Here is a 13,603-nt window from a genome sequence, read left to right as displayed (position 1 = left end):
GCTTGTTTCCTATTGGGGAACAAGAAAGAAGAAGGAAAATAATTTTCTGTGCAGAGAAACAACACCCATGTGTCAGGTGACACAACTAGCCACAGATCTGAATGACATTCCTGATGATGAGTGAAATTTGTTTTCCTTTCAGTTCTTTGGTGTTTTATAATATCTAGCAAGTAAACTTGTGCAAGAAATGCTACTGAAAACACACATTAAGTAGGTTCAGCATAAATTAGTGCTTACAACCAATGACAGAAGGAAAGCATTTTTATGGGGCTGTTCAGACCATCTGCGTCAGATGTCAAATTGCTGCCCCATTTTAAGTCGTCTGAATCTCCTTACAGAAGATTGCCATCTTTTCCCAGTAATACATACAATTTAGGAAGCCTGCTCACCTGTATAGAAACTCAACGTGGCTGACTATAAAATGGACAGTACTATTAAAATTTCTTTCTGTGGGACCAATAAAACTATAGGTGTGCACTTCACAAGCATGAAATAATAAAAGCCACTGCATCCTTTTTACTCTACTGTATTTATTTGCAATTGCACCTGGTCTTGTACATTATGTTACTGCTCTCCTCCATATTTACGTTTACATGTCTGAGAATATAAACACATTACCTTATTTCTCCTTTTAAAATCTTACATTAATGATTCACTTTTCTACATAAACCCTTCTTTGCCCTACCCCCACCTAAACAAAGAAGTGGAATTTGGAAACATAGGATTAGAAATTACTTTCTGAGTCACTCAGTCTGGTTCCCTATTATAGGCAACCGTGAAATCTCTTTTGTAAAGTAATAAGGTGCCGTCATAAAGACAGTGATGTTATTTCCCCCCTTATACCTATTGTAAGGCTATTTGGGAAACTTAGTTTCCTGATGGTTGGAATTTTTCTTCAGATTTAAAATCTAAATGTGTTTGTACTGCATATATCTACTTGTGTCTTGACAATCATTACCCTTAATCAAATAGTATATTACTTTATCTCTGAAGGGTTTCTCTAATGCCTTTCTAGACAATTGAAATTTATTCCTTTCCGTTTTTTTTTTTTTTTTTTTTTGCACAAGCCAACTCTTGTAGTCTCCCCTTGCAATACATTCTTTTCATCATCCTAGGAGCTCTTTGGATTGTCCTGGCAGCAAAGTATAATTGCAATGGCAGCAAAATTCAAAGGGTAAAAAGGGAAGCTAGGCTTTTTTTATCTGTCTAAAAAAACAAAGAAACCCACAAAATATTTACACCAGTCTTGCTGACGTTCTTTAGTTTTGTAGAAAGATGGATTTTCACAAGAATGGCATTGTCATTTGTGTTGTATTTTGAGCTTTTAGAAGGAAAGCTGCTATACAATAGGTATAAAAGGAATTTACTTGTTCTAATGAAACCTCCATGATGAGAAAACTTTTGCAGAAGAACTGAAGATCCTAATTTATTTCTGCTTATCGTAAAGTACACAGATTCTACCTCACCTGACAGAGAACTTCATCTAAGACTTATGTTTTTCTAGACCAATAAGGATTATACTGAAGTTCTGCTTCTCCCTGGTTAATATAAACTAATTTACTTGAGTTTAGCAATAGCAGGTGTCTAATGTTTATGCATGTGAACAACCATATTAGTTCTATAGCAGAAGTTATATAGGTATCAAAAGTTGTGTTATAACTTCTATAAAATCATGGTTGTATCATATTAAAGTCTACAGTTATTTCATCAAGATTTTGTGAGTTCTCTTTAGCTGAAATTGAAATGCTCATATATGTATGTGCATGTATGAAAATATATATTTATATAAATTTAAAGAATGACTTTTAGACAGTGTTTTGTCTTAGAACACTACAAAGCCAGAAGGATTTTAATGGAGTTGCTATTGGTTTACAAGTTCATTAGGCTTACAATCAGTAAGAACCAGAAAAATGAAAGAGTGCTACTAATAATGAATGAGCAGTGTTTTCATTCCCACACCCACAAGTTTTGAAAATCTTAAATGGATGAAATCAGAGCATTTAAAACTTTAATCTACATCTGGACTTTGCTTTCAGAAGTACCAGTCACTCTGGATATTTCAGTTTTCTCTACACTTGATTACCCATTATTGAAACCATCAGTTATCCTTAGTGCTGACTGTTGCTATGCATCGGGTCCTAGATATTTTGAAATAATCAGTCAAAATAGCATAAATTCAAACAGCTCCTAAACACCTATGGCTCTTCTTTTCATTAAGTACTATTCCAGCCAACTTTATGAAATAGATTTAACGTAGGGGACTGGGTCTTACTGGTCTATAGTCTAAACTATAACACTCTGACTGTGCTAACCATTGGTGAGATTATTTTCAGCACCTGTAACCCCTTTTCTTCTCTCCTGTGGGCACCTTGTCTTTGTACCTTGTCCCTTGGCAGGTCATGTAATGCTGATAAAGTAACCCCTGCCTGTGAAGCAGTCACATCCCAGCCAGGACCAGCAAGCTCTGAAGTTATTTCTACTTGGCTTCCTATGTTCAAGCCCTTCACACACAAGTTTCAAACGCAGACGGGAAGAGACGGGGGCAGCTTTCCAGAGCCACACGACTTCCTTCAGGCCCTGGTATGAACAAAATTCCTAGGGACTACATTAAGAGACCATTAATGTGGATGGTCAGAAGGTCTCAGTTTAAGGTCATCCTATTGTATTTTAGAAATGAACCCCTCATCTACATCACACAGACCTAGCAGCACTTAACACAGTGTGCCTAAATACTTTTAGAAGCTGAATGCCTAAGATAACGAAGCTGTTCTCTGAAAATCTGGTTTTTTTAGGTGTTAACATATTTTCATTCGTTAATAGTAATAATTTTAATTATGAAAAAGTAGTTCAAATTGGACATCAAATATGCTGAACATTTGGCTTAAAAAAATTAGTAGAAAACTAGGAGTAATCATCACCAGATAATAAATAAATAATAAATGTCAGTGAATGTATTTCAATTTAAAAAAGAAGCCACAAAACCAGCCTGCTAAGTGCCACAAGTTACCTGTTGCTTTCTTCACACTGTTCTTTTCATTGTCAGTCATGTAATAGACATTATCCTGGCACCATAGGTCTGAATCTTGGTAACTGATTTGAAGAGAGTGGGAAGGATTTTAGTATTTCAAAAAAGTAGCAGGTGGAAAGTGACTTAGTGAAGATGACAGTTGACTGAAAAAAAAAGGCAGCTGCCTACTCTTTACCCAAATACATGCTCTTTGGAGCAGCTGAAACTGAAAATTTTGACACTAAACTATGCAGCTTGCTTTACTTCATGCTATATCATCACATCCAGCAGTATTAACAGCATACATCAACCAGAATATCTTCTCCACAGAACATGCAAAACGTTTACAAGCTGCTCTGCATCAGATATGTTTTAACGCAAACTGCTGAAAGTGGAGGACCTCTCAAAACGTACCTTTTGTTCTACAATTAGCTTATGGTTTCTCAGGCAGGAAATCAGCTTCAGGGGTGGTGGTTTTTCTGCAGCTAACATCACCAACGTAGGAAATGTCTGATCTTTGCAGGTTTTTAAATGGATAGCTTTGTTCAGAGTCAATGGAGAAAGTTAAGTATCATCTCTGTAGCTATCCGAATATATCTTATAAAGCTATAAATAAATGGATGTAGAAATTACTAAAATTTCTTCACATTCCAATATTTTTACTTTCTGTTGTCTTGAGAGCTTGCGTATTTATGAAAGATGAAAGCCAAATGAAAGAAATTATATGCTTATGCAATAATATGGTAATAACTTTGTTTCCTCTAAAACATGAACAAGGGAAGTTTTGCTTGTGTGAGGATTGCCTGATATAGCTTATTTAGAGAAGTATCTGACTGATACAGGGAAGAGCATCTAATCTGAAAAGGGGAAGAGCAGTCCTGCAGCTGTGACACTGGAACTGCTGGATGCCAGTCTTCCATTCCTGGCAAAATTTCCTCCAAGATCATGTACAGTTCATAGTCTCTTTCTACTAATGTCTCATTTTCACTTTTCCTTTCTGCAGAAAACAGTTACAAATACCACAATCTGAAAAGTGCAGTATTCCTTCATTTTGCTGTATTACTCAATTTTTTTATTTTTGAAGGAAACATGGATTATAAACATCTACTTAATAGAATACAATGTATTCACAGTGTATTATAATATCTTGTGATACACTGTGAATACTCACAAGTGCTCACAAGATATGTGGCAATTTAAGAGTAAATTAAAATTGGATGTAGCGTGGGAAGCCAGGATGACATGTAATGTTTTCACCTTGACAGCCTTTCAGTGGAGGTGGCACAGCAAAAGATCTTGACACATCTTGACACCAGTGTGAATGCCTTCAAGTGGAAGGCAGGTAATTTTTTTCAGATGCAATAAGAATCTAAACTTATCAGTAGTCACAAGACAAAAAAATCCAGAAGAACTTCTGCATTTCCTAGATAAACACTAATCTTATGTGTATTTTTAGGAGAAAAAGTAAGTAACTATAAAGAAAATAAATTTTAAAATAACATATAAATAGCATATATGTCAAAATAGCTACATATAGATGGTTAGAACTAGTTTGCCTAGTAGAGTAAAGCTGTGGAAAAAGTCCAATATGGCAATTTGGAAAGCAGAGATATTTTGAAATGTCATGTTAAAACCAGTGCAAAATTCCAGAGATCACAAATAACAGAGGAAATTTAAGTATACAGCAGTAGATTCTTATTTGCCTTTTTTGTTATCAGTCTCAAGAAAATTTTCTGTTCTGTTTTGTTCTTCTCTTAAGTTCTGATTCTCTATGTATTTAGTCTCCTTCGGTCTCCTTTTATGTTTTCTTCTAAAATAATTAAAATAATAGATAAGCAGACTTAATTCTGATCCTGTAAAATAAAAAGTTTTCCTACATGAAAATTCAAGTGTATTTAACAGGGTTGCTGACTATGTTAACATTAAATACGGTCAGTTTTCATTTATCTAAGGTGATGAGGAATGAGATAACACAGTTAAAACATACAGAATACAACAAGTAATAAAACAAAACGAATATATGATGAGATGTAATAAGAAAAAGATTGACCATTGAACAGCGCTTAGCTGCACAGTGCAGACAGTTTCAAAAGCCTGCAAGCTCCCACAAGGAGGCATGCCACGTACATGTGTCCCAGCAATGGAAGCTGCAGATCCACAGTTGTGTGATGCCACTCCTAAGTGACAAATTCTTTCCCCTGACATTTGGTCACCTAAGATTGCACCAGACAGACCTACAGAGCAGAGATCCAGTTCCCTTAGTCATACACAGAAAGCTGACTGAACTTCTCTGCACTCAATATGCTGAGTCTGTGAAATGGTTTAAGATCCACCCACAAACAATAGAAAGGTATCTATACGTGTAAGAGGTTTCAGGATTACGGCTTTATAGGTAACAAGACGCTAACTACACTCACATATAACCCTTACAACAGTGAGAAATCAGTGCTATTTGTTAAAGTAACCATAATGAAAGTAGGAGTAATAGATGTGACCTTACTACAGTCACCTACATTAATGCTGAATGTTTGTGTCTGGCTTTCTTTGTTTGTCAGTAGACTATTTAGATATGCAAATGGGTGATAACAAAGTTATACTGTGATCTGTTAAAAGTCATCATTGTCTAAATTGAGCAGTTTGGTTTTTTCTCCATCATAGTTGCTAACCAGTCCCACGTTGTGAAAATACACTTTGTGCACCAAACAGTTTGTATAAGCTTATTTGAAGGTATGCTCCCTTTACTTATTTGCTTTGCAAGATGAGTGGGACTAAATAGCCATTAGAATTCTTTATATTTATTACAAAGGTAACAGGATAGGGCCATATAAGAGAAACGTATGTCTAAGTCACACAGTACCACTGTTTCTACCCAGTTAGAATTACTGATGCTTTATGAAAAAAGAGGTTCTATAGGTCCGTGGGTGTTTAGTGGGACTCAATTCTAAAAGACCTAGATTCTATATTTAGAAGTCATCTTAGCCACTGATTTTCTAGACAAGCAGTATCATCAGTTTGTACCTCTTCTACCTAATAATACATTCTCCCTTGTTTATTGGATTCCAAGCTTTTCCTAATAGGTTCTGCCTCCTGCAGGTTTTATGTAGGATCTAGCATAGAGAGGCTGAAATGCTAGCTAAGTCTAGCAGGCACATCTGTAATACAAATGTGTAAAAAGAAAGGGAAGGTAAAAAGAGAAAATAAATAACAGTGAACATTCTGGTTCATGTACAATTATATTTTCTACTGGAGGTAAAATAAGTGAATTTGTGGAAAGAAATCAGATTAAAGCAACTCCATATATTAAAAGAATGGAAAAAGAATTGGGGGAATATTAAGTAAACCCACAAATTAATTATCTACTGTCATTTAAATATTCAGTAGACAGCCTTTTACAGATAGAGGTTTAAGAGGAGCCCAGGACCACACAGCAGAAAAAAGAGTTAGGAACAGGGGCCAGATTTCCCATCCCAAGTAGTGGGGGTATCATAACACCACCACAAGAAACAACTGTGTAACTGATTAGCGTAGGATGATTAGGGGGAAAACTGAGGAAGGAAAGTCTGTGCATGATTGTCAAAATAAGCTTTCTTAAAACCACATATCAGGCTGTTCCTAGGCCAAATAGTGTGCTTTCATTATAGATATGCACAGCAGAGCCCTCCAGTGACATGAGCACTGCTGTGCAGTCTATGAAACTAACCACCACCATCATGAATATTATCTGCAGATTTATTTCTTTGAACACGGTCACTGTTGATATGTTAAAATAGCTTACTTCTGCCCCACTGTACACAGAAAATCTCCATTCCATAAAAGAAACAGAGAATGGGGTTTAAAGAGAGCCTGTGGCTTCTGTTCTCTGCTGTACTCCACTAAAGTTCTCCTTTGAATTTGCAGATGAAATTTAGCTACTGCTTGGTTTTGTCCAAGTCCAACTCTAGGCCAAGATACAGCAGCACAACCCTCAAGTCTGCACTGAGTTCCTAGAACTACATATGTTCTATTGCAAAAGGATCTACTAATCATTCTATCTAGTGATACCTTTGTTGTAAATTGTTTAAATTACGAGACTATTCTGAAAGTAATTTCAGACAACTGATCTGTAGTGATGAAAAATACTTCTATAACATTCATAGAACCCTTCAAACATTCCAAAAACCAAAGGACACTAATTGTGTAGGCACAGCTTTAAGCTTAAAAACCTTTTTATGCAAGAAATTAAGTCTTCATCAAGAAAGTAACTGTTGAAATCTTAATATCTTTTACTGACAGCCACATTTGAAGAGCAATTTTATAGCATAATGATCCTTGTTGCATAATTTGGACAAGCTTTTGTTCTCATTTTAATTTCTCATACACAGCTTGCTTTACCATCTCTCCTTCCCACACCAATTGAAAGGGAGAGATCAAAAGTCAGGAGAGAAAACATCAAGATTTGGGTCTGGAGTTAAACTTCTAAAGACTTCAGAACACCTCCTACTTCAAACATGCTATGCCGTATCTGACTAAAGCCTTGGATGTCTCCTATAAGACTTGGTCAGCTGCATTCCAGCTGAGATCCCACTGTAGGCACAAAGAAAAAGTAGCAACTTTAAAGCCCCCTTTAGACTTCTAGTCAGTTTTCACCCGGGGCTAGAAGCACTCAAACTTCCTGCACTTTGTTTTTTACATTCTTAAGGCATTTAGAATATGAACTTGCCCAGAAGTGCCAGAAGAGGCTTTTTTTCTCTTTTACTTTACCTCATCTCCAAAATCTAGAAGTTAGTTCTTTAGTCTAAACCTTCCTTCAGTAACGATCTGACAGGCTTCCTCAAAATAGGCCTCTGTAGGACTAGGCAGGCTATAAAATGGAGTTTCAGATTCTTGCTTTGTTATCAGTGTAGCTAGAGGAGAGGTTTACACCCATCTTCTAGACAATTTCATAGCAGCTACAGCATTTGCCAAGGAATGCAATTTTTGCTTTTTTGTGCCCAAGAGGGTCAAATATGCATCATTCTTCCATTAGAAAACTGTCTAACTATCAGTTGTTACTCATAGTACATAAATTGCTTGATTGTGACATACAAGAGGTCAGACTAGACAATCTAGGAGTCATTTTTGCTTTAAACTCTGACAATCTATGAAAATTAATGTGTGGCCATAAATAAACAGATAAGGCTTTTCCCTATGAGTCATTACTTTCACAATGTGATAACAATTTGCTAAGGCAACAATGAAAAACTAATGTCCTTCTGGAATATTTATGACAAGTTCTGTGACACCAGACATGATGCTTCGTGTCCCATCTAACTTTTCCCTTGGGTCTGTCCAAGACAATGCCTTTGTACTCTCAACGGACTGAGGATTTCAGCAGGTGAGCTGAGTCCTATATATAGTTTGTGAAACACTTCTAATCTCTAGTATTCTATAAATGCGAAGTAATATAAGAGAAATGTTAATTTCCTTTCCATGTACAGAATTATACCAGTCCAAACCTTTTATTTCCTCCAAGGAAATTTTATTAACCCTTAAATTCTAGAAACATAGGTCTTCAGAATGAATGAGTTGTCTCAATAATGCATTCTCAGCACGATTATTTTGATGGATCAAAACCATCTCTCTTCAGAGAAGAACCCGGTACTGGGTTTGCATGACAAGGTTTTGGGGGGCTGGAGATGGGGCTACAGGGTGGCTTGTTTGAGAAGCTGAGAGAAGCTTCTCATATGTCCAACAGAATCAATGCCAGCTCTAAGCCGGACTCACCACTGGCCAAGGCCGAGCCCATCAGTGACAGTGGTAGCACTTCTGCTATACATAACATACTTAAGAAGGGGAAAACACTGCTATGGAACAGCAGCCAGAGCCAGAAGTGAGAATATGTGATAGCAACAGCTCTGCAGACAGTAAGGTCAGTACAGGAGGAGAGGAGAAGGTGCTCCAGACACAGGAACAGATTCCCCTGCAGCCTGTAGTGAAGACCATGGTGAGTCAGTCTGGCACCTTGAAGCCCACAGAGGTCCATGGTGGAGCAGATATCCACCTGCAGCCCATGGAGGACCCCATGCCACAGCAGGTGGGTGCCCCTAGAAGGCTGTGACCCCATGGGAAGCCAGCACTGGAGCAGGCTCCTGGCAGGACCTGTGGCCCCAGGGAGAGAGAAGCCCACACTGGAGCAGGTTTCCTGCAGGACTTGTGACCCCACAGGAGACCCAGACTGGGGCAGCCTGTTCCCGAAGGACTGCACCCCATGGAAGGGACCCACACTGGAGCAGTTTGTGAAGAACTGCAGTCCATGGGGAGGACTCACACTGGAGAAGTTAATGGAGAACTGCCTCCCATGGGAAGGACCCTGCACTGGAGCTGGGGAAAAGTGTGAGGAGTCCTCCCCTGAGGAGGAAGGAGCAGCAGAGACAGTGTGTGATAAACTGACTGCAACTGCCATTACCCATCCCCTGTGACACTGGGGGCATGAAGTAGAGAATTCAGTAGTAATTTCTATGCTGAATAGAAACAAAAGACTGCTATGAGTATATTCTCTGAGAAATGGAGCACTCTAGGAAAATTGAATGGGAATAAAAGATCAACAAAACACTGACTGTTTTTTCTATCTACTACAGGCTACTTCTTATAGAACTACTAGAACTTTTAGGTTTTTTTTTTTTCCTAGTATTTTTAAACAAAAGCATGCTTTCCAGGACAGTGGCTTGAATTTTGTAGAACCTTTCCTGGGTTTTTTGCATGTACATGGGTTCTTCCCCTGGATTCCCAGTTATCATACACACATGTTAAGGTGGAAATATGCATCATCAACTTCTGTGTTAGCTTTAGTCTCCTTTACCTTTCACATTTCTGTTAAATAAACCTTATTTAAACTGGAGAATGCAACTCCTGCCTTTCCATTTTGACTATTTTCTTTCTGGGTACCTCTGTTCTTTTTTAATTTTACTACTAAGATAGGAAGCAAACCAATCTTTTACCTTCTAATGCAATATTTGCAAGCTATTCAGATGAATGCTACTAGTCTTCATTTATTATTTCCATTTTGAGGAGACCATCAGTTGGGCTGCCTTGCTTACATGTTGCTTAAGCTGTCCAACAGTCTACAATGTCAATAAAATACAAGCCTATAACAATTCTAAGTGTGTTATAACTGTATCAGTCTGTATTTTAACTCAAGAAATCAGTTGTGGTTTAAGCAGCAGATGTAGAAATCTGTGTCTATTAGGTGGCTTGTTCAACTCTGCATTAATTTTAAGGTACATCCTGCAGCTTGATACACAGATAGATGTTTTGGTTTTACTGGATAACATTCTTTATTGAGGAACAGCTTAAAACATTTGTCCTTGTTAGAGATATCTTAACACCTTTTATTTAGAATTTTGTGCTCCAGAATTGAAAACCATGGGTGAAGATTGCACATGTAGTTGTTAAATCACTCTGTCGCAGGCAAGTTGCCAGTTTCAGACCATTTAACAATTCAAGCACAAGAACTGCAAGTGAGAGAAAACCAGAAAAGAGAGAACAGTCCTACTAGTGTTATTAAATCATAAAATCATAGAATGGTTTAGGCTGGAAGGGACCTTACAGATCAGCTAGCTTCAATCCCACACCTTCCACTAGATCAGGTTGCTCAAAGCCCCATCCAGCCTGGTCTTGAACACTTTCAGGGTTAGGGATAAAAATTAAGAAGGACAAAATGAAACATACTGTAAATGCAAAATGCCATGCACAGTGTCAAGTATAAACTCCAAGTTTCAGCCTGAAATGCTTGAAAACATCAAACACTTGGAAGAGAAAGTGTATACACTGAGTTGAGTTGACCAGTATAGTATCATCAATAGCTAAGCTGCTTTGAATCAGACACACTCTTTAACTTTCACACGCTGCTTTCCAAGACAGTATGTGACTTCAAAAAAATTGTCCCTTTCCTTAGTGTGGTAAAAGGCATTTTTTCAAATTTCTCAGCCTAATCAACAAAACTTGTAAATTGAGATCAAATTTGTAGCCCAAATGAAACATGGCTTAAATAGAACTATATTATTACTATAGAATCCTTCAAACCATGGTTCAGAGTAAATTCATGTTGAATGTCAGTTTGGAAGACATCTTTCTAACCTTATTTTCTTACTTCAGATACACTTAAGTTAACCTTACATGTTGAAAGTATTCAGAATATACAGATTGTTTTGCTTCTGATATAATTCTGCATGGTTGCAAGTAGGGAGACTGTTTCATGACAGTGATCCCCCAGCACTTTTGGTCCTGGGCAAAATTGTTTACTGGAGACAAGACAAAGCAGCAGAGAGAGTGGGAGATGGAAAAGGGACATAACTAATATAAACACAGGCTGAACAGCACACAGAGATGGCAACTGGGAATTAAATAATTCCTCATTAAGCAAGAAAGCCAGGAAAGGCACAAGAATGAGTATGTGTTCAGAATAAGCTGTGCTAGTAGTCAGACTCTGAGGACATCAATACGTAAAGGCCCGTTGTGCGGTTACTTTTTAGTTTCTCCTGGATGGGTTGGTCTGTCTTTCTGCTCTCATGATCTTTCTTATTCACAATCTGCCCTTATGATCCTTCTGCCCTCCACTTGTTTGCTTGAAGTAGTAAAGCAAAAATAGCCCTTTTACTGACAGCATGAGGGATACTTACACTATTTCCCACCAGGTTCTGAGTTTGGTCAGGTAGAGTAAGAGTACTTGTCAGTAAGATCTGTTTTCTGTATTCTTCAGTATGTTACTCTGCTTGCTGAAGTAACTTGTTTCTGCTTCCTCTGGCTGAGTTTCTGTTGTTTTGGCAGCTGACTGTTCTAACTGGTTACTGAAATGAGACTATTAGTAAACATTGGACTTTTTTAAAGCTCTGCTTCCTGGAGTAGCTTCCAAATTCACAAAATGCCAGGCTAAAGGCAGGTGCTCATGTGGGGTTTTTTCTCCCAAAATGTAAACATACACCTATATATGGATAGTGCAAAAGTGTGCCTGAGTGTGTGTACAAATACATTTGTGTATTACATGCTAATGCAAAAATTGGTGTAAACCTGGCCCTCCTGATGACAAAACAGAGTTATGCCATTTACTTAATTCATGGCAGGATTTCATCTATAGCCTCTGAAAATTAGAATTATCTAAAAGGCCAGAAACTTAACATGTCAAATCTTAACATGTCAACTCTTAAACAATTCTTGGGGGGGGGGGGGGGAATCATTAAATAGCTGTTTATGGGGGTTTTTCCCAATTTAATTTTGGAAGAGTGTAATTTGAGTTGGAATGTTAAAACTGGTTCCAAAATTAGAAGCCTACTTCTTATTTGCAAAGTAATTTTTCTGCTCCAGTCCCTGCCTGTAAATAAAGCAGAAATATGTTAAAACAGTCACCTAAAGCATATGAAAATATTTGACAAATGTTTTGGACAAAATTACTAGATAACACTTTGGTTTTAAATGCTTCTGCAAAATGTAGAAAGATTATCACCATCTCTTTTTTTTTTTTTTTGGGGGGGGGGAACACAAAACAGCACAATCACCATGTGCTTTTTCTTCTGTGAATACTGAATGGAAAATACTTGACATGGAAATTTTTGATACATTTATCAGATCACAGCTCCCTCTTGTGTAATTCATCGTTACTACAGAAAACTAAGTGAAGTTGGATGGAAATTGTCTAAACTCTATTATATGATACCCATTCATTTTATTCCTTTTACTTTTGTCATCAGTGATATTTTAGGTTTGGTAATTTTGTATTTTCATGCAATTTCAGAGCCAGGAAGATAATACTACTTACAGTAAGGCTGCACTAAAACTGCATGTAGGGGAATATTACTTTTGCTCAATGGCATGATTTTGACATTCCTAATCAAAATCCTGTGGGTTTACTTATGAAAATTCATGTCTAATTTGCTATTTTTTATTGCTGCTAGGTCTTCTTCCACACAACTTTCTAGAGGTTTGTTTGGTTTTCTGTTTGTTTTTTCTCCCTGTTTTTATTTTGATGACTTGTGGAAAAACTATAGCTATTCTCCTTTGGTTTACTCTCTAGCTTTTGTGTCCATAGGTTTTCAGATCACCACAATGTGGTTGTTATGAATTTAAACTTTGTGGTATTCTCTCTTAGACTCTCTTCAGAACTTGTAAAAGATCATGTATAAAGGAAAAGCTCGAAAGCTTTTCCTTTCTACAGCATTTTGCTACAGTGTGTTTGCTACAGCATTTATTTTCGATTTCACACAGAAAGATTGCATTCTGTTAATTTCACTGTTATTAAAATAAGTTACCTTTGGCACAGAAACTTAAAAAGAAAAAATAGTAGAAATAAATGCAGTTGCTCTTGTAACACAGCGCAAAACCCCAAATGACCCCCCTGGAAAAGGTGTATGAGAACACAGTATGGCATAGGTAAGCAACCCCAAATTTACAAAGTGCAAACGAACCTGGTGTTGATGGTTTAACTGCCACTTAAATTGTGAGTTGTGCCTCTGTGCACCGAAAATGGTGATGCCAGATGTATCTGCACAGACCAGAGCTAACGGAAGAAAACCACCACTGACTACAGCAGTTGTAAGGATCTACGGTCTTTTTTGTATCCCAATACTATCAAAGTTGACACCGCAT

At 37.4% G+C, this 13,603-nt stretch overlaps 1 long non-coding RNA gene across 1 annotated transcript; it reads right to left on the bottom strand.

Moving 5' to 3' along the window:
• Positions 1–4,588: 4,588 nt before the first annotated feature.
• Positions 4,589–13,487, bottom strand: LOC134163996 (uncharacterized). The gene is made up of 3 exons (XR_009964942.1): positions 13,423–13,487; positions 11,644–11,822; positions 4,589–4,817 (listed from the first exon to the last, which is right to left on the bottom strand). It is a non-coding gene; the product is annotated as an uncharacterized LOC134163996 (long non-coding RNA).
• Between the last annotated feature and the right edge of the window lie 116 nt (positions 13,488–13,603).

Source organism: Pezoporus occidentalis, unplaced genomic scaffold, assembly GCF_034315485.1.
Source record: "Pezoporus occidentalis ecotype Australia unplaced genomic scaffold, CSIRO_AGI_Poc_V1 ctg21, whole genome shotgun sequence".
In the NCBI taxonomy this organism is placed as follows: Eukaryota; Metazoa; Chordata; class Aves; order Psittaciformes; family Psittacidae; genus Pezoporus; species Pezoporus occidentalis.
Note: the sequence above shows the minus strand (reverse complement) of the source record. Positions and strands in the feature narration are given on the sequence as shown.